General features: G+C 37.1%; 1 protein-coding gene across 1 annotated transcript in view; it reads left to right on the plus strand.

Annotated features, from left to right (window-relative positions):
- The first annotated feature begins 11,573 nt into the window (after window positions 1-11,573).
- The window catches only part of LOC139119808 (mucin-5AC-like), a 52,368-nt gene continuing 36,383 nt past the window's right edge, over window positions 11,574-27,558 (plus strand). The window contains exon 1 of the mRNA XM_070683712.1: window positions 11,574-11,729. The gene's annotated coding sequence lies outside the window, so the exon portion shown is untranslated. The remainder of the gene's footprint in view (window positions 11,730-27,558) is intronic.

Consider the following 27,558-nt stretch of genomic DNA (forward strand, 5'->3'; position numbering starts at 1 on the left):
AGCAATTTAATTCTAAAATGGTACAGTAGCTTAATTCCACTTAAGTACAATTACTTAATTCCACAAGTGTACACACGTGTATTCTCAATTGGTTTTGCAGAGCAACGTAATATTGCTACTAGCAAGTGACAATTTTGATGAAAATTTGCTCATAGTGAAAGCCTTTTTACAGGTTTGCTTGAACACTTGTTGTTTAATACTGATAAACTTCTTTTAACAATGTTAAAACAATGTGAGCTGAACATCTGTTTCATCAAATTTGATGAAGTATTTCTTGACATATCACCCTAATTAATAAAATTCATTGATAAGCAGATTAGCAATTAAGTGACAAAATGGTGCTAAATGTTTTTGCTGGCTATCATAACACTGTGAGATCAACATCTGTACCGTTTCATCAAATTTGGTGTAGTACTTCTGTACATAGCACACTAAGACGGGAAGTTAATTAAATATGCAAATCAAGAGTCAATTGACATGATACGGCTAAATGTCTCTGTACACTGTTAGAGCACTATGTGCTCAACATCTGTACAAAGTTTCATCAAATTTGCTGCAGTATTTCTGAACATATCACCCTACCTATGAAAGTTCTTCAAATATGCAAATTAATGATGATTGGCAAGATGCTGCTTTATGTCCTTCCACACTTTTACACTACTGAGAATTCAACATCTTCAATACATTTCATCAAATTTGATGCTGCATGTCTTGACATAGCGCACTAATTAGGAAAGTTCATTAAATATGCATATTTGCAATTGATTGACCTGATACTGCTATACATCTTTAAACATTTACATAATTCTGTGCTCAACATCTCTACAAAGTTTCATCAAATTTGCTGTAGTTTTTCTAGACAGATTCCCCCAATAATGAAAATTCATCAAATATGTAAATTAGCAATTGATTGACATGATACTTCTACGGTAAATATCTATTCACACTATTACTGTACAGCAGTTGGAGATCAACATCTGTACCAGGTTTCATGAAACTTGCTGTGGAATTCTAAACATTTCACCTAATTACAAACTTCATCAAACATGCAAATTAGGAATTAATTGACATGATACTGCTAAATCTCTGGTATACCTTGGTATACCTCTGGTATACCAAGGTCTGTACCAAGTTTCATCAAATTTGAGTAAGTCTTCCTTGACATATCACCTGAATTATGAAAATGTATTAAATTTGCAAATTAGCAATGAATTAACGCAATACTGACATATATCTTTGTGAGCCTTTAGAGCTCTGTGTGCTCAACATCTGTACATGGTTTCATCAAATTTGGATCTGCAGTTTCTCTAGAAACAGAGCTTTTTTTTTCAAAAATTATGCAATTAGCACCAATAATGGAAGTAATTACACCCAAAACGATGGACTTGTACATGTGTAAATGTAGTGTTTTATACTTCTACCAAGTTTGAAAGAAATTGGCTCAGGCATGTCTGAGATATCTGCAGACAGACAGAAACCAATCAATTAGTCCTCAGTACAGACTTCGTCCATGGGAGCTAAATGAACACTGGAATAAGTGGACACATCTGTCTGCCTGCCTGCGTAGCAATTTGTCTGTGTGTCTCTCTGTCAGCATATCTATCCATCTGGCAATAATTGTATTTGTGTCCAGTATTTATTATTGTCTGTCAGTATGTATGTATGCATGTGCATAAACTGGTATGCAGTTATCAGCATTTCAGTATTGTAAGCATGGTCCTAGCTTTTTAGCAAATAGCAATTTTAAATGATTCTTGGATACCACAACTGTAATCAAATACACATTGTCAGCAATTCGCCAATTGGAGACAGGCACTGTAATACAATCCAAACAGGATCATTACAGTTCCTAAAACAGTTGGTGAGAGGGGACTATGTCATTGATGATGACTGTTTAATGGTTCTTTATGATGCATACCATCTAAAACAATTTCACAAAGTATGCAATAGCCCATCGGTTAAAAACATCAAGCCAAGGGCCTTGATATTTGGTGAGGACTTATACTCAACAATATAGCGGGCCAGCTAATGCATTACTTAGTTATGACATAAAGCCATTATTAGTTCTTGGTGTCTATATTAAAATCAATCTATTAGGAAAGCACTACCATCCATTTGTATGCTGGTATTTACATATACAGGAAAATGAGATATTAAAAAAGAATATTTTGCAGAAAATTATTATGATGTAACATCCCATATCTCACAATTAAACATCAGAAATTTCATTGGTGAATTAATATTGGCATCTATGTCCTCTGATTAGTCAAATAAACATTTAATTAACCAGTGATTTACACAGTTTCTATGACTTGAAAAGATATATGGGGTTAAACCCTTAAAGTATGCAAGTATGTATTCATCCACAAATTTAGTGACAAATGGATGAATGGATTTGTTAGTGAGCTACAGTGTACAAAAGTATATGTTAATACATGTGCATGTGTTCATGTATGGTATTTGCAGCAAACGGTCTCCTTGCAATCAAGATTGCATCTTTTCCTTGCATTGGTTGGTAGGGGAATACATTGACTAACAATAGCTTATCACCAGCAAGAAAAAATTTTTATTGCTCATTCAACTGCAACTGTTTTGTACATTAATTTTGTATATATTTAATAGATCTTGTTCAGTCTTTCAAATTAATTTCTTATTCATATCAAAATGTCTTATGTTAAGCTTAAGTCTATGTGTATATTCTCCCAACATATTTAATTTTTCAGTTTGAACTTGAATTTATTTGTCAAAAACACCATGGTACATTTTGTACACCATTTTCTTTTGGCAATGCTACTATTTTACTACATTGATTTATTTTTGTATTTCAACAATTTAGGGAAATGAATAATTCATAAAGATGTTTTATAAAACAAAAAATTAAGATGTTGTGATATTCAAATCTGCAGGTCACACTTTTGTTTTTGGCTGGAGATGTGTGTATAAATATCTATGTATGTCATATTCATTCATGCAAATATATGTACCGGTATGTGCCTATGTATGTATGTAATAATTACTGAATGTAACATTGTATGATGCATATTATGTCTGCATTCAAGTTGTATACAACCTTATGTATATATGTATATATGAATGTATGTATGAGTGTATACATTCAAGCATTGCATGTATTTATATTTATATGTATGAATGTCTATCTATAAATGTATCTATATATGTAGTACATTTGTACATTAATTGGTGCAAGAGATTAGTGAAAATACAGATTAATATGCACCCTTGGGACAGCATATTCGGTTCAGAAACTTTTACAATATTCTTTTGACCTACCATGCTTGGGGCTTGTTTTGAAGACATCGGAATAAATAAAGTTTTCATCTGCTTACCGGTACTTTTGTGAAAATCTGGAATTTATTTTTTGCAATAGGTTATAATAATGTAGAGATGGTGGCCATTTTGAATTTCAAATATTGCTAAATATTTGGTTATTTGTTTTTCTAATACCCAAAATTTGCATGGTGATCCCTGACTTTTTATCTTAATTTTTAAAGAGATTGGTTCAAAATTTGGTGAAGAACTTGAAGTTTTTGTTTTTCACTTTTGAGGTGTGAACTACCTTAAGACGAGTATATGATGATCTGTAATGGTTTTTACCCTTATGGTTCATATGGTATACCTTTAATACATGGTTAGGTCACAGTGAACTTTGAGATTCTCAACTGAAATCATATTATTAAGCTTATGTTTAGTGCAGAAAATCACCTAATAAACAAAGAATTTCCCAATAATGTGCTACATATAATGGCTTAATCTATAATTCAGTCATCCCAGCAAGGTCTTGACAGAATCTAAACTGAGAAAAAGTCATGATCTATGTAAAACTGGGTTGCATGTTGGTGTTGAGTGCAACAATTTGGCAGGTGATGGCTAAATAAGAGACCAGAATAAACACTTTTTGTCCGTGAAATAAAAATACACACAATTTACAATACCCTAAGTCTGGAAGTATCATTTTGAATCATGCTCCAGAGTTTATAATTGCATTTTTACTTTATGATGACACATTATGTGTAATTTTATCCCCGTATCCACCTTAATCTAGGTAATGGCTTCACTATTAGTCATTTTCTCATTACTTGATCACATATACAAAATTACATTACATTATTGTAAAAGTAAGGTGTCATTTTGTGTGTTGGAATTCTTTCAAAGTACGCAAACAACACTGTCAACAGACACAACAATTTTATACATCATGTATACTCCCTTGAATATGTCATTACCATGTTGTTGGTCCGTTGTGGAGAGATTCAAAGAGATGAACACTTTCAGAGCACCTGTGAATAAAAGTAACTGTGTTACGTGCAGAGAAAACGAACAAAAGGGTGAACTCAGCAGTTAACGTTTAAACAAAATTTATTACGAAAATAAAACTAATTGCTAAGTCAGGGATAGAGTACAAGCTTTAAAAGTGTACAGACTACTTATCTCAGCTGGGACGGCAAAGCTCCAGTCTCAGAGTTGTAACAGTCAGTTGGATGAATGAACAGTCCTTGCAGGCTTGAAGCTGCACAAAGTCCACAGTATAAATCCAGCGTTGACAGTGAAGGTCTTGAAAAGTCTTGAGAATGACTACTGCTGGAGTTTAGTAACACACAAGAGACACGATCCCAAAAGTCTGACTGGAAGCTGTGCACGTCCCTTTTATAAAGGCATATAAGAACAATCTAGAACTTTTATTGACATGCTAATTACTGTTCTAAAATTATCTCCCTTACACAACTAATCAACTTTCCAGAACATTCCAAACATGACTAATTGAATTCAAGGTTGTGAGGTCATCAAGGGCAGTGACCTTGAGAATGTTCTAGACTAATTGAACTCAGGTCATGATGAGTGTGGGGGAAATGACCTACATAACACACCCCCTCTTCAAAAAAAGAAAATTTTCAAAGAAAAATCTTTCTTTTACAAATGTATCTTGAAAAAGATTTAAGTACTCAAAATTTTTTACTCTAAAGTAAAATTTCTTGAAAGTGAACAACAATAAACTCTAAATACGAGAGAGACAGTCTGCAATTAAATTGTCTCTGCCTTTGATATGTCTAATATCAAGATTAAACTCCTGTAACATTAAACTCCATCTTAGCAATCTCTGATTTTTGCCTTTAAATTTCTGCAGAAAAACAAGAGGGTTGTGATCAATATAAACCACTATTGGCTGATTTGAAGAAGTAACATAAACTTCAAAATGCTGTAAAGCTAATATCAAAGATAAACACTCTTTTTCAATTGTAGAGTAGTTTCTCTGGATTTGTTAAATTGTGTGAAAAGTAGCAAACAGGATGTCCCATGACTATCTTCTTGCAATTTGTTGTTGGAAAACTTGAAATGGCACTGAATTTGGCATAAAGTATGCACGGCAAAGTCCGGTTATTTTTACTGAGTTCGATAAAGTCATTGTTCGGCAAATACTTGGCTTCCTCCTGGAGATATTCCGCTTTCGCAGGATTCAGTCCGTCTGGATGTTGTTCCACTGGATTACTGTCGCAGACATCTTCGTTGTGGTAGATGATGTTTGTCCTCGTTGGAACATCTTGGAACAAATGTTCATGGATTGGTTCTTTCAGCTGTTGTTGGTGTTCTGGCTGGAGGTGTGCCAACTTTGTAGACTCCAGCTTCTCCAGGATTTCTGAGTTCTGAAGCTTGACCGAGCCCAGCTTTGAGTTTAGAGTATTTTCACTCAAGTCAGTTTCAGTATCACTATCTTCATAATGGTTTGAACTGACTGCACTGACAGGCTGAGTTATAGTAGGATTATCCCTATCCAAATATGGCTTAAGCATATTTATGTGACATAGCTGTTTTTGTTTTCGCCTGTCAGGTGTTATTATGATGTAATTTAAATCACTCAATTTCTTATCAATTAGATATGGCCCAAAGTAACGAGCATGGAGTGGTTTGCCAGGAATTGGAAGTAGAACAAGAACTTTTTGACCTGGTTCAAACTTCCGTTTTGAGGTGCTTTTATCATATTTGGTTTTCATGACTGCTGAGATGACTCAAGATTTTCTCTGGCTAATTCACATGCTTTAGAGAGTTTTGTACGAAAATCTGACACATATTGCAAAATATTCAGACAATCATCATCGTCTGATAGGAATTTCTCTTTAACGAGCTTAAGTGGGCCACGGACTGTATGTCCAAATACAAGCTCAAATGGGCTAAAACCAAGAGACTCCTGAATTGACTCTCTAACAGCAAAGAGCAGAAAATGAATTCCTTCATCCCACTGCTTCTCTGTGTCAAAACAGTAGGTCCTAATCATGTTTTTCAAAGTTTGATGAAATCGCTCAAGAGCACCTGACTTTCTGGATGATAGGCGGATGACCTATACTGTTTAATGCCTAGCTGATCCATTACTTGTTGAAAAATTCCAGACATAAAGTTGGAGCCTTGATCGGACTGGACACATTTAGGGAGGCCAAATAAAGTGAAAAATTTGACTAAAGCTCTCACTATAGTCTTTGTCTTTATATTTCTCAGTGGTATGGCTTCTGGGAACCGAGTTGATGTACACATAATTGTCAACATGTACTCATTTCCTGATCTTGTTTTTGGTAGGGCCCAACACAGTCTATTAGTATCCTACTAAATGGTTCTTGAAATGCAGGAATTGGCTGTAAAGGGGCCTTTGGAATGGTCTGATTTGGCTTTCCTACCATTTGACATGTGTGACAAGTTTTACAGAAATGTGCTACATCCTGCCTGAGATTAGGCCAATAAAAGTGACTGAGAATTTTATGATAAGTTTTCCTGACTCCTAAGTGACCAGCCCAGGGGGTTTCATGGGCCAGGCGCAATATTTCAGCACGATAGGGCTTTGGAACCACAATTGATGTTTTATAGCCCAATCGTCATCAACCAAAACATCTGGAGGTCTCCATTTACGCATGAGAATACCAGATTTTGTATAATAGGAAACAGAGCTATCTGAAGTTTTACCTTCATCATCTACCCTGTCAAACAAAGACAAAATATCTGGGTCTTTGTGTTGTTCTGCAATGAGATTTGATCTAGAAAATGTCTGACTTTGGTCAGCAGAAGTTTTACTGGAAGTTTCAAATCCACGAGGATAACGGAATGATCCGTGTCAAACACCTGACTGAGAAAGGTGTCATTTAAGTCAACATCTGTGACATTATTTTTGAGAGTATTTTGATTCTCGGAAGTTTTCTTTGACATGGCTCGAGTATGGCACATGAAGGAAATAAATCGGGTATCTCTTGTTCAATTGGCTCTGGATCCTGATCTAAACTAGGATTATCAGTCACAAGTGGATTAGTAATGACCTTGTCCCCAGCAAGGTCGTTTCCAAGAAGAAGGTGAATCCCTTCAAAAGGCAAAAAAGGCCTAATACCTAAAGCCACAGGTCCAGAAACAAAGTCCGAAGACAAATAGACATTATGGAGAGGAACAGGAATGTAGTCATTACAATCTACCCCTTAATAAGAACTTTAGAACCTGAAAATGACTTTTCAGAAAACGGCAGGGTATCTGCCAACAAAAGAGACTGGGAAGCCCCGGTATCTCTTAAAATTTTGACAGGGGTAGCGGAAGAAAAATCACTAGAAAGTGATATAAAACCATCATGAATAAATGGTTCGAAAATACCCATAATGCTATCTTGAGAAGAATTGACCTTGACCTCATTAATTGGGGATGAGAAGGTTTTAACCTCAGAAAATGTGTTGCACACATTATTAGACTCTAATTGAGTTGATGAAGAAATAAAGCCGGTGGGCTTAGATCCACTTTGACCACTTTGACCTTCACGTTTTCTTTTCAATTTGAAACACTCTGACATTAAATGGCCGTCTTTCTTACAATAATTACAAGAAAGTGTACCAAACTGTTTGTCAGAAGGAGATTGAGACTTGGGATCTGATGATGTGGGAGTGTTACTTGAACTCTGTGAACTGTTGTCATTTGATTTCCTACTGTCCTTTGAAAAATTCTTGGATGAAAAGGACGAGTTAAATTTACCTGCATTGTTTCTGTATGAAAAGGACTGGGATGGTTTGCTGAGAAATGAAGATTTGTGGGTCAATGAATAATCATCGGCCAAACGTGCAGCAACCTCCAATGTATCTGCCTTTTGTTCATTGATAAACGTCTTGATGTCACTCCGAATGCACCTCTTAAATTCTTCAATCAAAACAAGCTGTCGTAATTTGTCATAATTCTGACTGACCTTTTCAGAAGAGCACCAACGGTCAAACAGTTGTTCTTTTGCTCGAGCAAATTCAACATAAGTTTGATCCTTCACCTTCTCACAATCCCTAAATTTCTGACGGTACGCTTCAGGCACCAACTCATAGCCCTGAGAATTAATTCCTTCACAGAATCATAATTTGAAGCCTGCTCTACTGACAACTGAATGTAAATTTCTCTGGCTTTACCCACCAAAGCACTCTGCAAAAGCATAGACCAGGACTCCTTAGGCCAATCCAGACTCTGAGCAATTTTCTCAAAATGAAGGAAATATTTATCAACATCCTTTCTTGGAAAGGGGGAACTAACCTGAAATGCTTAGTGATGTCAAACTTGTCTGAAGGGAAGAATTTTCCTGACTGTCCAAGCTCTAAACGTCTCATTTCTAACTGTAGTCGATGTTCTTCCAATTCTCTCTCCTTTTCTCTCTGTCTTTCTTCCATTTGTAATTCTTTGTCTTTCATTTGTAATTTTTCCTGCCTTTCCCTTTCTTCCATTTGCAATTTTTCCTTTTCTAATTCCAATTTCTTAAGCTCCAAATCTGCCTGTATTTCTAATTCTAATTTTTTGAGTTCGAAGGAAGACTCAGGCTCATAATCTTTTAAGGCAGACTCTTCAAAATGGCCAGAATTAACTAAATGTTTTGCAATCTTGAACTGAATTTCTCGCTTGCGCATAGATCTTTTGACATCTACTTTAAGGAAATTTGCCAGTGCTATGAGGTTGTCTTTTCTGAGGGAATTAAATGTGTCCTGATCAAGGTCATCCATAAATTCGTCTGGCTTGAATTCCGCCATGATTGAATTTCGCTGAGTTCACAGTATACAGTAGTTTGAAAAGGTTGTCAAAATGTTGTCAAACGGCTCAAAATATTCGTATCCCGGACAAGCCCCCAATTTGTTACGTGCAGAGAAAACGAACAAAAGGGTGAACTCAGCAGTTAACGTTTAAACAAAATTTATTACGAAAATAAAACTAATTGCTAAGTCAGGGATAGAGTACAAGCTTTAAAAGTGTACAGACTACTTATCTCAGCTGGGACGGCAAAGCTCCAGTCTCAGAGTTGTAACAGTCAGTTGGATGAATGAACAGTCCTTGCAGGCTTGAAGCTGCACAAAGTCCACAGTATAAATCCAGCGTTGACAGTGAAGGTCTTGAAAAGTCTTGAGAATGACTACTGCTGGAGTTTAGTAACACACAAGAGACACGATCCCAAAAGTCTGACTGGAAGCTGTGCACGTCCCTTTTATAAGGCATATAAGAACAATCTAGAACTTTTATTGACATGCTAATTACTGTTCTAAAATTATCTCCCTTACACAACTAATCAACTTTCCAGAACATTCCAAACATGACTAATTGAATTCAAGGTTGTTAGGTCATCAAGGGCAGTGACCTTGAGAATGTTCTAGACTAATTGAACTCAGGTCATGATGAGTGTGGGGGAAATGACCTACATAACACTTGAAAGAAATGTTGATGTGACCTCAGATGATGCGGAAGGATACAATTCAAAGCATTTCAGCGGCGGATTGCTCACTTTATCTTGCCATACCGTTACACTATGCAATTTCGTCATGGCACCTTTGACCCCAGAATCTTCCGACTGACCGACCGTTGGCCGTATACTGTTGGTATAAGAACCCGGAACGGGGAAAAAACGTAGTCATTTTGTATTCAGCTTTTCACTAATTTGTCCTTTGTATTCATGCGCGCGAGTTAAACGCTTTAGAAAGATGCGCATGTACTAATGCGCTATTAAGGGTTGGCCTGTATAAGTTATCAAGGGGGGCTGGGTTGTCACAATCTTTTATGTACAATGCAGGGATTTGTTTAACATGATGGGACAGAAGATATCTTTAAATTCGTTCTTGTCTTTACCTTAGAATTATATGACTCACTATGGGTTTATTAATAATAGACACGAACATGACAAGCCTTCGGCGTACGTTGATGTCCATAGGCATATTGTAACGGTAACGCTCGAAATTATGTTGCCATGAACATGCATATATATGTTGTAGGTCTTTTATCATCTTTGACTTATTGCATTTCACTCGTGAACCTGAAAGAACTCTGTGGATAAATAAAAGTGATACAAATGATCTTTGATTTTTTTTATATTTCTTTGATCATTGTTTCATTTTGCACAAATAAACGGACAATAGGTCTACGTGGTGCTGCTCCAGTCCTGGCTTCCAATAGAGAATACAGCCTGATCACGATTCCGACAAATATTGCATGTTGTAGTTTAAAACAAACAACACAAGATCATATTTTTCTCGATTGAAGGCGTAAATCAACTTTTTCTGTACGCTCATTTTTGTAAAACTTATTGCTACAAAAGGTTTTACGCTGAAATGTTTTTCTATCGACGAGTACACCATTTTTCATAGATATTTTAAGCTATAAAGAAAACGTTTGAGCATATTAGCCTGAAGCTTACAGTGGAATGAATATACTTTAGGAATTTGACAAAAATTTGACTCCTTAATACCCAGGGATTACTACCTTCCTTTCCTGGAGTTTATCAGTTCCTCAGGCTTAAACCTAAGATCAAGAGAGGAGATTATAAGACTGTCTTTGATTTTATTCGTTTCAGCGAATACCAAAGCTATCTAAGAAGTTTCTTTTAATGAAAAGTGTACATAGTATGCTCTTCAGAATGGTAAATAACCATGTGTTTGACTCATGTGAATTGACTTCAAAACTATAGAGGGCATCATGATCGAAACAAGTCCCCTCCCCGTCATATTAATAGGCCCAGCTTAAGCTGCTTGTAACATCATTAGGCCTAAAACTATGTGGTAAATAGCAACGGTGAAGACTACGTTAATTTGTGTTGGTATGGGAATTTAATTTTTTTTCTCTTTATAAACTCCATTGTTCGGTACATGAACGAAAAAGGGCGAAGTTATGACTTACAGTCATTCTTTTCCCCGTGCAATTTTAAATTCGGTTGATTGCTACATGCTGTCGAGGGTAGCCGACAGCATGGCCTACAGGAACGGAATTTGATTCCGAAGAGCATGCAATTTGAAGAACAGTAAAGTATAGGCCTTATTTATTGACTGGTTTCCATTAGTTTGATCCCTGATAATACCTCTGAAATGAAATTTATAAAATATTATAGTTGAGGATTGTTATGCCCCTCCAACTTTAAGTTTTGTGAGCGCCCTCAATCACGTGTCAATAGATCACAAATAGTCCATGTAATGAACTTATTTTCTCTGCGAGAGCTCCTTCATTTTTATGCATTTCTAGATTAATTAGAAACTCTTTCCAGTGTTACAAAATACCGGTACTATTCTAGAAATTCTGGAAGCAGGAGCATGCCATGCAGCAGGATGCAATCAGATTAGGGAAGAGGGCTACATCCGGGGATTTACATCTTATGCATCGAGAACATGGCGACTCTTCGCTAATGCTATGGCCGCGACAGCTCGTAGGTCAACCGAAGAAACAAGCCACCCTAAACCTCTATACGTTAATTGGTATGTATATGTGTTCATAACGTAATGTTGATGACGTTTTTTAGTCACGTTTGGAAATTGTTGCCACCGTTCACGGCTCATATTCGGTAGACGTCTCATTTTGCGGCGAGGCACAACTTGCCAGGCACGATCCTTGACGCAACTGTGTACCGCCGGGATATTTAAATCTCAGAAACCTAAAGGTCGACCGTTATTTGTGCGTCACTTTGGTGAAACTTTGTTGGAATAAGCCGAGGGGTTGCTGGGGTATCTATTGTCTATCGGTACGTTTTACGCAAACCGGCATCGCCTTTTCGAGCATTAGCTTGACATATATTTTCGCGACCCGCGTCGATGGGTGCTGGCGACAGTTTGGGCATTTTGTTGTATAATGGCGCGAGAGGCGAATATGCAAATAAGCCAAATGTGGCATGGCAGTGTAAACAAACTTTCCAACTAAAACTAAAGTTGGTTTAATACAACAGATACACAACGTCAAGTAGCATGCGTTTTTGCATAGGAAGTTTATTTGACAACATTGTCAATAATTCTTAAAAAAATAACAATAATATGTCATACTATCGTAAATTTTGGGAATAGTATAAAATAAGAAAGAGGGTCTTCAATAATACAAAAAGTGAAGGCCTAGGAGGGTTCAACAATTTCTCTTGAATCACTACTTTTGATGTGTAGATATTTTGGATATTTTGCCTATTACTTAATCTGTGGCTGTGTTTGAGTATGGGTAGTTCTATTCCACTCTTGAGTACATTTGATGGACTACAATTGCAAAAACTGGTAAGGTAATTATTATAGAGTATTATATTTATGATGTAATCAATATTTCTATTGATACATTCGTAATCTTGCCATGGAAACTCTAGGAATTTTTTTTCTCTGCAGCTTCTTGTCAGATATGATAATGAATAATGAAAGCACTTGATGTATGTGATTATCGATAATTTGTGGAGCTACTAATGTTGCAATCAGGAGATAATTTGCATAATGTATGCAAACTTTTTACTTGCTACATGTGACTTGCTAGAATTTCTGAAGATTTTAATGTTTAAGTTTGTTTTACTTGTTGTAATTATGTAAAGAGTTAAACTTAACTTGGAAGGACTTTCATAGTTTAAATTATGACAATGACTATGACTTGTGTGTAGAGAGCATTTTGTTTAGTTTTTAATTCATTATAATAATATCTTTAACAAACACAGTACACAATAAACTGATTCATATTTAGCTGGTCACTGAGTGTATTTACCAGCCACTCATAAAATTCTATAAGCTACTTTTCATGGCTATTTCACCTTCTGTGAAATATGTAGCGGTAATACCACTGTTTGTTTTCAATAATTTGATTTTCCCGACAAAGATATCTTTTATAGGATGATTCAGCAAGCATCAACTGAAGCAATGCGTCATTAGAGTGCACTGGAGACAGCATTTCAAGTGCAATGGTAACTGAAATCAGTGAAGTACTGCCTGATTTCTGCCAAAATGTAAAAGATATATATCTGAGCAGATTAATGCTTTATGACTATATGGATAGTGGAGCACTCCCAAATATACCAAAAGTATTGAAGATCAACAGAGTCAAGTTTCCGATATGGCTTTGCAATCATGGAAAACAAAATTGACGCTTGAAAACTTTGAAAGTTTCATGCAGAGTTGTCAGACTCGTGTCCAGTAGGTACATGTAGGCAAGCGATTGAGTTTTAAAAGGGAGAGTTTCATGTAACTCTTCATTTGATATGTCGCATACAATGTCAAATTTTGAGATGTGTTCTTATTGCTGTATTTGTGTCTCAATGCTTTGTGGCGTACTGTACATGCTGCTTTTAGGTGGAGGTACTACTACTCGTCTTGGTTGTTTTTTGTGCACGTCAATGGTAATTTTGTCAATCCTGAACTGTGAGAAATTCAGCTTTCCTTTCACCTAATGGGCAATGTACCAAATTGAAAATATCAATATACTCAAATTATAGACATATACATCATGAAAACAACTAGGTAGCACTGCATCTGGTGTTGTGAAAATTGGGTTTATTGTGGCCCATGCTTATTATTAAAACAATACAAGTTATTGCGAGACACTAGAACTGTTGTTGTAATGAGGGATTTTTCCATTGGTGAACATGAATAAATTAGTAAGTTATTTTATTTTGCAACGGTGTGGATATGAATAGGTAAATACAAAACTGATTAAGGATTGACAAAATTCTAAAATTTTCGTTAGGCCAACGTAATTAAATTCTTTGTTTTGTGTCCACTCAAAATTAGAAAAGGTACGCGTCTAAGCGGCTGAAAAACACACACAAGAAAATTAACACAATGTAATTTGATTGCAGCAAATAAAAAATTGTAACAAAATTTTTAGTTCAGAAAAGCTAAGCGGTTATGTCCTAAACTTTCCTATTCAAATACACTGTGTGTGTTTTTCATGAAAACCTTAAAAAACCTAAGCGGATGGGGACGCAAAACAAAGAATTTAATTACTTTGGCCTTACTTTATATCAAGACGCTATTGAAAGACATTTTAGTGTCTCTCCGGTGGAGTACACAGTGTTCTCCCCAGGATCAAGCAAAAGCGTAGCGGCTAATTTGCATAATCATTTGCATATCATTAATTTATATTTGCATATGGATATAAGCTTGCACATGTACCCAAGCATTCATGTACACTCACAACAAATGCAATGGTAACACACAAGTATGCAATTTGAACATCATGGAAACTCTTTATTACACTTAAAAATCATCACAGTATAGTACAATTGCAATTAAATAGAAGATTCAAACAGTAACAGCAAGTTCAGATTGAAAGCAAGAAATGGTTCGTCTGATTGGAGTTTCATTAATACATATATTGCTAATAAAATTGTCAAAAATTGCCAACAAAGAGGAAAATTCACAAGTTTAAGCTTTACACAATTCAAATGTAATTGAGTTTATATATCATTTTTGAACAACAACACCGCGAATAATGTTTCATAACGGGGATCAATTTCTACCAGCCGCCCCCCCCCCCCTAACTACCACTGAACATGATCGTTCGATTCTTGATTTAAAAATACCACCAAGATGATCACAAGACATGAACTAAGTACGACTAGAATCACTCGAAAATCAGGTGTAAAATCTTTCAGAGAACGTGTCAGAGTGGAACCACACGCGACGCCAGGATCAATGTCAACACGTTATAAACACGTCGGCCAACATGGCCGCCGCCATATTGGAATTTTGGCAATGTGAACGCGATCGCGATCGTGATCGTACTCGGACAAAAAAAAAAGATCATCGTTGTAAAATCATGATCAACCTCACTAGTCAACTGCTTCTTTTGTTTCTTTTGCGGTCCATTTCGTTGATCAAAGCATGGGAATGTGATAAAAGGCTGTACACCGCCTAACTCTGTGAATACTGTCCTCGATGTATATCAACTAAAGGTCTTCGTTGGTCGTAATAGTCGTTGTAGAATGAAAACTTGTGAGCAACCCAGCCGATTCTTCTATTGTTTTAACGTTCCTTTCAACACTTACGGACAACTTATCGGACGCATACCATACTTCACACCTTCCACTCTTTCACCAGGTTGAAAGTTGCAGTGAGCGCTAATTTGAAGACAATGCATGCAACAGCTGGTAGCTACGCAGAGCGCCAGCGTGTGAACTAAAGGATGGCGGAATATTTAAAGCGTAGCGGGGAGAATCAAAGCGTAGCGGGGACAGGCGAAAGCGTAGCAGACCGCTACGCTAAAATGGCCTGGGGAGAACACTGGTATAGTATAAACATGCTTGCATTGCTGAAGAGAACTGGACATTTTAAACATCAAACTGCATTACAATCCATAATGTATCACCTAGTTAGATTGAAGTTGAGCAGTATGGTTTAGATGGTTTAGGAGGTTTGTAATAGTTTTAGCTCACAACCCACAATATTTTGTGTAGGAATAGGGGATATCTTCAGGGACAAGAGAAAAGTTCAATGTTTTCATGTGTCAGGGGCAAGCAAACCCATTTGTTTAACGTTAAAGCAAATACATATTATGGATGATTGGTGACTTCATAGTACCAAGCATCTGACCTACAAATACTAGTGAATATTTGTGCACTGAAGTGGTATGGATATGCCTGCGGAACCACTGAAGTATGTTGTAGCAGGCAGGATACTTGTTGATAGTCTGTGAGTGTGGGGCGCTCAGACCCAGATAATGATATGATATAATGAATTCTCTATTTAAAGCTACACACTGAATACATCGTTAACCCTTTTCCTGCCAGACAGTATCCCCATCTGCCAAATCAGTAAAAAGCAGTATTGAGCCAAAACCATATGTATTTTCACCCATTTGGCTTGGTATGCCATAGCAGCTTTAGTATGTAAAAATCATGTTTACATTATGTCTTCAAGGACCTTCAAATCTTATAAAGTCTTGTTTAAATGCACCATACAGGACATGTTTTGCTTCACTAGTTTTAACCAGCTTGACCTGATAGTGAAATATGAACTTTGGCAGGTAAAAAGAGTTAATGCAACATGACAACACAAATCATACAGTCATACATGTCATACAGTCACACATGTCAAATCATACAGTCATGCATATTTCATACATGTCATACAGTCATACATGTCAAATCATACAGTCTAGTCATGCATATTCTTTGTGTACCTGCAGTCAATATCAGCTTAATTTCTGTAGACTGTAGACAACATAGTCTCCTGTTTCCAGTGAAGCGGCAGTATTATCTCTTTATACTGTGTTGGTTCTGTGTTGAAAAGTTAGTGTTGCAAGTCACAGTGACTGTACAGTTAAAGATTATGAACCCCATTAATAAGATGGAACTGCTAACCAATGCATATTCTGGCCATCACAGGCTTGCCTTACATAATTCAATTGTGTAAAATCGTTCTTTGGTACTGAAAGTATGATGAAGGACTTCACCTTGAATGTTAGTGCACTTGTGCTTTCAGTATTATTTGATATTTTCATTGGAAAAATTTAGACTTCTCTGTTGTCATTAAGAGTGTATATCTCTACTATTTCCTGTATGTCCGTGCTTACAAAATAATAAGTAAACAAAGGAAGAAGTAAAATGTGAAATGAGGGGGCGCTGCACCGAACAGAACATATTTTGCTAAAAAATCACTTTTTGCAAATATTCAATTTTGATTAATTATTAATTATTAACCAAGATTGAAATACTGGTTGAGTTCACCTTTGAGCTTGTCAAGCAGTCGTAAGTTGCCTGATAAAGAAGTGTTAATTTACGCAAATGTCTGCAATGTCAATGTCTCCCAATTTCAAGATTTCCAAAGAATTTAACTCCACTCTGGCTGGGTCAAATTTTCTGAAATTTACTCATTATGTTCTTTAAATGCTACATAACAAAACAGGTATTTTGTTTGGGACTAAAGTTCTTACATTTTGAATAAGAGGTATTTTAATTTTGCTAATCATAATTTTAATTAATTTTTTTAAGTGTCAGTCTTTCAACCCATTCGATTTTAGAATGAGGATAAATAATGCAAAATAAAATAATCTTTTTTTCCTACATATACTCTTGTTTCAAATGAAATATTACATTTCGGAAAATAGCATTAAGTTTTGACTTAAATTAATTTTTATATCAATACCAAAATTGAGGTTTTTTACCCCAAATGTACACCCACTTTATCCTTTGAGTAAACTTCTGCTACCATACTTAACTTTTGAGTCTCTGCTTTTTGAAAATATATAGTATGAGGGGCGTTCCTTGTCATCTAAGATGAAAAATATCGCTTAGAAAAAACCTGTGTTGGCAACATGCAGCTCCACCTTAATCATGTATGTTATCACTGTATACCTTGAGGAGACAACCAGCCCTGGTAAAATGTTGTGCATAAGACAGAGCAAGGTTTATATTACCAGCTGCTTCACAAATAATTTATTTACAATTTTGCATATTCAGGATTGTGATGGTTGCTTGCAACAATTAAATAAAGCATTTGTTTAGATTTTGTCGTCAGAACTTACCAAGTGTTTTGAAAAACAGATGAACTGATCTATTTACATGAAAATGCATTAAATCTGCATATTCTTTTTTTGTGGAAATGTATATACTCTTGTACATTTATGAACATATGAATAGATAGCTCCCATAACAGGGGTGACTCACACCTCAAAGTCCACTTGTGGAGAATTCTGCTTCCACTTCAAGGTATGTGCTCACAAAAGGATTTACTGTGTGTCAGCCATAATGTTGTCACAGTTGAATCATTTTGACAAATTCAAAATGGCCGCCCTAACAATTTAAAAACTGGTTAAATGTACCACCTTTAACTTTGTAATAATATTTGACAGTGTTCTCCCCAGGATCAAGCCAAAGCATAGGAGCTAATTTGCATAATCATTTGCATATTGATTAATTTATATTTGCATATGAATATAACCATGCACATGCACCCACACATACCAGTACATGTACACTCACAACAAAATGCAATGGTAACACACAAGTATGCAGTTTGAACATCATGGAAACTCTTAATTTCACTTAAATAAATCACCACAGTATTGTAATTACAATGACAATTAAAAGAGAACTGCTCCAGTAAACTCTGCAGCAAGTTCAGATTGAAAGCAATGGTTCGTCTGTTTGGAGTATCATGAATACATATATTGCAAATAAAATTGTCAAAAATTGTCAACGAAGAGGAAAATTCACAAGTTTAAGCTTTGCACAATTCAAATGTCGAAAGTTTTATATCGTTTTTGAATGACGAACACCTCGAATAATTTTTCATCACGGAGATCAATTTCAACCAGCCCCCCCCCCCCCTTCCCCCCTGCATAACTACCACTGCCACCGAACATCGTCGTTCGATTCTTGATTTTAAAAGCCTAAGATGACGGCAGGACATAAACTAAGTAATACTAGAATCACTCAATAATCATGTGTAAAATCTTTCAACAAACGTGTCAGAGTGGAACCAGACACGACACCGCGATTAATGTCAACAAGTTATTAAACATGGCGGCCGATATGGCCGCTGCCATATTGGAATGCAATGCGAACTCGATCGCGATCATATTCGGTCAAAAAAAAGATCATCATTGTAAAATCACAATCAACCTCACCAGTCAACCGCTTCTCTTATTTCTTTTGCAGTCCATTCCGTTGATCAAAGCATGGGAATGTGATCAAAGCCTGCTTGTCCTACACCATCTTGTGTAAACTTATCGGCGATGTATACTGACTATTAAAAGGCCCTGCCTTTGTTGGTCATAGTAGTCGTTGTAGAATGCAAAATTGTGAACAACCCAGCTGATTCTTCTATTGTTTTAAAGTTCATCTCAATACTTACTGACACCATCCACTCTTTCACCAGGTTGAAAGTTGCAGTGCGCGCTAAGGCCAAAAAAAAAAAAATTGTGCTGTTCCGATTACATTGTTTTCAAAAATAGGGTAGGTAGGTAGGGAAATTTTTTTATTTTCATTTTTTTTTATTTCTCAATGTGCATTTTGTACGCATTCAAACAAACTACCAGTGAACAATTTCCTCATGAAACGCACTCAAGTTGAATACCAATTTATTAAAATAAAATATTCATCAGTAGAATTGAAGTGTGTGGTTTATTAGACTGCCACGGAAATTGATATGGCTGAATTACAATTCTTTGACAGGAAAGTGAACTGTTTATCCACAGGTAAGTCTGACTTGGGAGAACTGACACAACAAAATATTTACTGTCATCAATGCAGTGTTTCATCTAGGATACTATACCAGGGGGGGATTGATCCCCCTCTACTGGAATTTTTGAGGGGGATTTTAAAATTTGGGGGGATTTAACTGAAACATTTAATGACATCTTATATGTAAGTTTTAATGTTGCAGTGATGTTACTTGTGATACACATACTACAAGCCATAAATCACTTGCTTACGCAATCCAAGCTGCTGGCTCCAAACACCATCCTCTATAAGATTTTTTCAAAAGTCCACAAATTTTTGTATCACTGTTGTGAATGTATAGGGCTTCCAAGAGTGGCGGAAGGCTCATTAATATTCATAAGCTTTAATATCCCTCAAAATTGTAGCATATTCCCTCATGCTTAAATATTCTGTATGTTTGTTTGCACATATTCTGTAAGTCTGCTTTCATAGGGTTTAATGTACATTCAAACATCAAAATTAACAACAGCCAGCCATTCCCACTGTACCTTCAAGGGATTTTTTTCATTTTTCACAGGACTGTCTGCACTACAGAAACCAAGAAAAAATCTATTGTAGTTATAAAAGAATGTTTTGCAGCTTCTGAAAAAAATAATGTGCTTGTTTGTCACGTTTTTACTGTGCGTATATCATCCCTCACAACTGTAAGTTTGGATCAACATTGCCCTTTGCAAACCAGTGAGCTGTATTTTTGTAGTGACCTAGCTGGTCTTGTAGTTTTGAGCGCAGACTCAGTAGAGCTAAAACGAACAACTTAGAGGGTCAGATCCCTTGTTTGAATTGAATGCGGAGTAGAGTTTTTCTCGATGTCAGATTCGCTCCAGTTGCTTTTTTTCAGTCATTTTAGAATGGGGAAAATAACAAACAAAAAGGTTGGTTGTCACCGACAGTTAATTTTTATCACAACTGGAAGTTGTGATATAGAGGTGGTTTCAACCGGTGTTTGATGTCGTCCATTTCCGTAAACGACAAAATCAAAAACTGCTGAACAGACTGCGTTGATATTTGGTACCGATACATAGACTGGTTCCAAGGTTCCAATTCCGAAAAATTGAGCCAAACGGAGCGGAGGTTATATAGTTTTGGGAAATTTCTAACCCCCTTTTTAACTAATTGATTTTAGGGGTCTTTCATATATGTAGTTTTGGAATGTACACCAATCCTGCATTGTGGACTGTTTTATGAGTTGTGGAACAGAAATGAGGTTTGATGAATGTTAGAAATATGCAGGATGGCTGATTCAAAGTATAAGAGATTTCTATGCTCTTTTGGGTATCAAAAGCAATAAAAAAACCATATTTCATAGTTTAGATTCTCACTTTTGAGATGACCCTAAGCATTTGTTATGTAAACATCCTTGAGTCAATATACAGACTTTGACATTCCTGAGATTAAGTATCCATGACCTCACATGTTACAGTCTTTCACTACCATGGTATAGCCCAAACCCATTGTTATCAATGGTGAGTGTGGACCTGTCTACAGGAAATTGGGGTGAACAGGTTAGACAATGCCATGACAAGTTGCAAGGTAGCACCAGCATAGAGTCCTACGCATGTCCATGTGTTCTCACAGGAAATTACAGGGAAAAAAATTATTTGAGAAGTTTCTCTCCTTTAAATAGAAGTATATTACAATTTAAACCTGTCATGGATGGATTGCTCTCAAATGATCTGAAACACAGTTATTGCCCATTAGCAACAAATCTATAGCAAGATTTATGTAAAGTTCATGAACTTACACAAGGTATTAGACAAAAGATGACCATGACTTTGCTACTTTTCAACATTTATTTTCATTCAGATTTCCTCAGCTTAGTGTATAATTTTGTAATCTTAATTACTGTCAACTTAGCTTTACTAACTTATTCTAACCTCATTATTCTTACACTACTGTTATACCTTATAACCACAAAATTTCAAGAGATGCATATATGATTGTCACTTAACAAACAATTTACAAATATGTCTTCTGCTGTTTTCTCCATATACATATACATGTCCCTTTTCTCATAAAAATGGGCTTAAAATCGCAATGTGAAAATAGTCTTTCAGCTGTATGTTGTTCATTGACTTCGTGGTCTGTCTAATTAGTCTCCACGGAGACCGTCCGGGGGGACTTATAGGTTTGGTCATGTCCGTGTGTGCGTGCCTGCGTCCGTGTGTGCATCCGTCCGTCTGTTCACGCAGATATCTCAGACATGCCCTGGTCAATTTCTTTCAAACTTTGCACAAGGATAGTACCCTACCCCATACAGATGCACGTCGATTTGGCCATGTTAGAGGACTTTTTAGTTTACACCACCATAGACTACCATGTATAAGTCAGCTGTCTATAGAATCCCATGTATAAGGCCAAGTAAAATAAAAATTTAGTTTGTCATCATATTCATATTGCAAAAAGGATTCAGTGACACAGTTTTTAGTCCCCATGGATGAAGTCCAGGGCCTTATAGATTGGGTCATGTCCCTCCGTTCACGCAGATATATAAAATATTTTGACAAAATCTCCCGTGACCTCGGTGACCTTTGACCTCAAATATACATATTTGTCCATAACTCAGTAACCACAAGTGCTACACCCTTCATATATGGTATGATGGGACACCTTATGACGCCACATATTGTACCTCATTAATTATGTGTATATCTAATTTTGAGCGAGCCAATAGAGCTAGGTCTGATTTTTGGTATATAGGGATGACTTAGCAATTCAATTTTTTTTTTGACAAATGTCACATGACCTCAGTGACATGTGACCTGAAATATACATATTTGTCCATAACTCAGTAACCACAAGTGCTACAACCCTTCATATATGGTATGATGGGACACCGCATGACGCCACATATTGTACCTCATTAATTATGAGTAGTTTCACAATGTGCCAGTTGTGATCAGTGCCATTGGCGCTATTTTTGGGATTAGTGCCCGAAAAATGAGTCAATGTCTGTTCACTGAATTCAAAAACCAGGCCCATTGACACCACAGCTTGCTTCAATGCTTGTGCAGTCTGCACTGAACACGTTTCTGTGACAGTATTTTAAAGTCCAATTTTTCAGCTGATGTGCAGCATTATTTTGTGTCAATTTTGCTATCAGAATTATTTTCAGAGTGTTATTGACATTAATATGATGCACAAAAACTTCAGTTTGTCTCCTTTTCTCAATCGTACAGAGATGATGTGACCACGGATGCTAGGGCAATGAACTTTTGTGAACGTAACTCAACTGACTGATAGGCTTTCATATGCAAAATCAGCGTACGAAAATTTACGCGTGGTATTGTTTCAACAGCATTTTATTGAAGCAGTTCAAAAAGTATCAAAATCGAACTAAAATTAGTTTCATGCGTTTCACGTTTTCATATCATTATTTTTACTTACGGGTTTACGAAGCTCTAAAAAGTCTAGGGTTGGTGGGATAAAATTGGGGTAGGTCGGGTAATCGGAACAGTACATATATTTTTTTTTGGCCTAATGTTTAGACAAACTGTACTTTGCATGCAAAAGCTGATATAGCTATGCAGAGCGTGTGAACTAAAGGATGGCAGGAATACTTTAAAGCGTAGCGGGGAGAGGTGAAAGCGTAGTGGGACCGCTACGCTTAAATGGCCTTGGGAGAACACTTTGATAATTTGCATTTAGGAGGGTTGTTTTTATGATTACTGTTGTGTGAAATTATTAGATACTGGGTCAATTGGCATAGTGTATAAGGAGCCTTATTACCTGCCAACAATGTGACACAATCATTTTGTGTGCATATTCCTTGCAAGACAATCCATTTTAGTGAAGGGAATGGTGCGATGGCAATGGCATGTATGTGAGGATGATCCAGTTATGAAGTAGAACTTTCACACCTTCTCAGTGATGACTTAATACAAATCCAGATTTATAGACCTTTGGGTAGTTGAAAATTTTCATGAGGTAGTTTAAATATTAACTATGACATCCTTTACATGCCAAGATTCTTTTCCCTGAAACAAAGTCTTTAAAAAGCAAGCTCAACATGATAGGAGACGTAATGGACAGTTAAAAGCAATGGCAATTCATGATTCTTCATTCTCATCAAAAGCCAGGAATTATACCTCTTTGTTGGCAGAAATAGCTTCAGAACAAACCATTTTCCTTGTGTAGCTCTCAGAATCTATTATGACTTTGCTTCTGAAGCATCATCATATTCATCAATATCTTGCACAGTAGTAATGAAGAAAACAGATACCTCATCTGTCACCAAGACTAGCTCTTTTTCATGACCAGTTATTCTCGCTTGTGATCCATCACTTAGAATAGAGAAATAGATTGCTGAGCACTGTATACTGGCTAGAGTTTCAGCCAAGTAATGCTATTGCTGTATTTCTACTGTCTTTGGCCTCTATCAACTTCATTCCATTTGCATTTTGGACTATTGTTAACATAATGAATGTTTTCAGAGGCTGACCACCAAATGATATTAATCATACCAGAAAGTATCACTTTCCCATTTGTGCTGAGTCAGTGAAAATTTTATTGAGCCAAATCTATTCCATATGTATTTTCATCTACTTGACATGGTATGTTGTAGCCAGTTTGGTCAGTAAAAATTCATATCTAATGTTGCTGTGTTCAGTTCATCCTTTTAAGTTGTCTGCAAGGACTTATAAATTTGGCCCTGTGCGCCCATGTGTCTGTCCACACCAGGGCTCGAAATTAACTTTTTTTCCTGGTAGTCTGCATAGGCTTTCATATCTGGTCTGAAGTTGGTAGCCCAGTGGCAATGGCTGGTAGCCCATGCATTTTGTAGTTTCGGGATATTTATTTTCCTTAACCAGGCAACAAAAGTGCTTAAGGTAAAGAACTGCATTTACAATCACATTCCAACATTTTATCTGTTCCATATTGCCAAATTTACATTTGGTGGCGACTGTGTCATAGACAGTGACTTGTTCACTCTAAATTAATAGCATGTAACAAGTCAATTTCTGGCAAAAGGGATGAATTTAAAATTTCGAGTGCATGGAACCTAGTCAATAATCAAATCAAGATGTGCAGGCGATCTTGCTTGTTATTTCTGTGAAGTACCAGTACATGTAGCAGGCTCTACATGAACCTATATAGTGAGACATATATCGAGTTAAAACTTTCCTTCATTAATAGATAAAAACACAGCTGTCATCCAGGGAACAGACATGAAACAAAATTGCTAATTTAGCTACTTAGTCAATTCGTTAATTTAACATTACGGGAAGGCTCCATTAACTTATGAATACCCTACTTCCCCAGAGGATCAATTTCACAGACCTGCCTTTCCTACAATGGCACTACAATAGCACCGGCTGGATAAGATAAACATAACAATGGAACATTCACACCTTGGGGATTAAAAGTCTTCTGTTTGTCACCCGAGTTGCTCAGGCAAGGACTCGGGTTTCAGGTACCATGCAAGTTAATGCAGTCGTCCCCTAATGAGATGGCCATGGTCAGATTTGTACAAAATGTGATGAAATATGCAAATTTGTAAATTAAAATCTACTGTTTGACCACAGGCGGCCCAAAAACTATTACTGAGTTTTTCTCACTGTTTTCTCTATCATTTTTTAGCTACTATAGACTATAGTCTATGGAAGCTATTGGGATGGGTATCCGTCCAGCGTCAGTCTGTATGTATTCATGTATGTATGTCTGTCTGTGTTTGCGCTTCCCATTCGCCAAGTTCGCAAATGCGAATTCAAATCCAAAGTGGCAAAAAAAAATCGATCCTAATTCGCCACAGTGGCGAAACTGATTTTTGTTAGCTCATATTTGGTTTTATATATAAATACCAAATAGAGCTTATATGATGAGTCGGTGGCATCTGTATGTCTGTATATTTGTGGGTACGTATGTGCGGATGTATGTCCGTCACACACAAAGGCTCCCATACCGCCAAAGCTACCATCTCAGTATTTGGTGTACAGGTAGATGTAGGGGTTGAGGTGCGAATTTGTTCAAATGAACACGTCAGTGACAAAAATGTGTAAATGAGATAAGAAAAAGGGAAATCCTGCAAATGTGCAGGAGTGGTGGCAGTGAACTGAATAAGCCCACATATCTGAATAAGAGGATTTTGACCTTTAACCTATTTGTAGGGTACCTATTATGTTTGGGAGTGGTAGCAGTAACTGAAACAGCTAATTGGTCATTTCCTGTCATTGTTTATGAAGTGTGACAAATTAACAGATCTGCTGAAACCATGGATGTCTATTTTTGTACATCCATGGTTGAAAGATTCTCTGCTATGCATGTTGCTAAAGTTGACCTTCAGTACCTTAAGTTACAGACCTTAATATTTCTTGTTGTTTTTCTGGTTGTACTGTGCAGATATTGTCATAACATCAACGTATAATTTTCCTGCACTGAACAGATAGAAATAACACTTATTGATGATCTTTGGTGTGTACCAATGGTTCTACTCCGAATAAAAGACGCGGTGCGTTCTACAGACTCAGTACGCCCAAGAATCACGTGATGCCGGTACAAACAAACCCACATGTGTACTAACGCGTATGGAAATACACGTACGTCTATGCGCGTTTGCGCACATGGCTTTGTTTGTACCGTGGTCGATTCGAATTCCGGGTTTGGCCTATTCTGATCAATTTGAGCGACACCATATAATTGCGGTATTTTTGTATAGGATAAAGCCCGAGTACAAGGGCCTCTTCTGGTATATAAAGTCCAACCCAACGATAAAAATGTCGAGGCCTGCACGATCTTGCCAGCCATTTTGGCAGAAACCGCCCATTTTCAGGGTAGTTTTAGCCCTACTTATACGTGTTAGACTTCGATAATTTCTACTTGCTCATAGAGAGGGGAAGATGCTCAAGGGTTACTGCAGAAAAAAATCGAGGTCACCGGCTTTGTTTGCCCCAGGGGGTGCGTCATTTCATTACCATTTCATGCTTATTTTTTCGGAAATAAACTCCTTCAGTATTGTGCATGTCCGCTAGGCACAAACATCACCTTGCTCATCTGTTAGTCAGAGACCCTTGGGGTCGTGCTAGGGGTGCAACAGCACCCGCAAACCTGTCCTGTTTCTTTAGGGTAGGGTCAATTGAATACGTACCTTCAACGACTTGGCAGTGTAGCACAAAAACTACGTTTTTAGTTGTATTAAAGCACAGCTTCTGTGTAGTTTAGCCAGCTCGTTTGGGAGTCAGCTTAACGAGTGTTACCGTTCATTACCGACTTAATCGAGCGGTCCTCAGTCAGGTACGGGTTTGTACCATCATGGCTTGGGCTGCAACTAATCAGTGATAAACAGTCACTACACCCAAGTCGTCAGTCTCACTTTTGCGATGCACGGTACAATGCAATATGCTTCCATTGTTAATGTTCTAGCCATCGACGTCTCCACATGCCTGTCGGCCATTGTACAGCTAGCTGGTTTTATAACAAAGGGAGTCCCTGCTAAGTGCAGGCGTTATCCCCATAGCATTGACCTCATGTCCTCTTTTGAATTCTCCATACGCAAACAGCGTACGTAGTTACCAATGCGTTGGCAAGAGGATACGTTTGCCTACAAACCAGAGTTAATACTTCAGAGGATGGAATAAATAAAAAATCCAAAGCCACGTCCATCGAATGGCACGGCCAAGACGGTGAAGGACGTTGCCTGGCTTGAACTTGCAGAGCTGAAGCCCAGCTTAATACGTCGGACACCAGTTTGTAATAGTATTTCTGAGTTGTTCTTATCCGTTCTATCGGAGTAACAAGTCGAGCCGTCTCGTCAAAAATACGTTCTCATTTTCAGTCATGCACAACTGAATAAGCGACTTTCGTCTCGCGCCATCGGCACCATCTGCCAAGTCGTTTTCAAGAGGTAGCATTCTAGATTAGCACTGCCGAGTTGGTCAAGTTCGGTAGCAATCTCTCTAGTGCCAGGCAGCCAAGTAAGTCCAACTCCGCCATAAAACGTCACCATGCTATCCTGCCACGTCCACTAAAAAGCGGTAAAAAAAACCCCAGCCCCCCTTGGGTGTGGGGGACTGGCGGACAGGTTTCTGCACCTTTCCCTGTCTATTGACTCCCTGCAAACCCGTTTCGAGGGGAAAAGGCATTCCTTGTCAGAAAACCTGTCCTCGGATGACCCCTAAACGCACAGGGGATCGCAA

The sequence above is a fragment of the Ptychodera flava genome, chromosome 20 (genome assembly GCF_041260155.1).
Source record: "Ptychodera flava strain L36383 chromosome 20, AS_Pfla_20210202, whole genome shotgun sequence".
NCBI classification, from domain to species: Eukaryota; Metazoa; Hemichordata; class Enteropneusta; family Ptychoderidae; genus Ptychodera; species Ptychodera flava.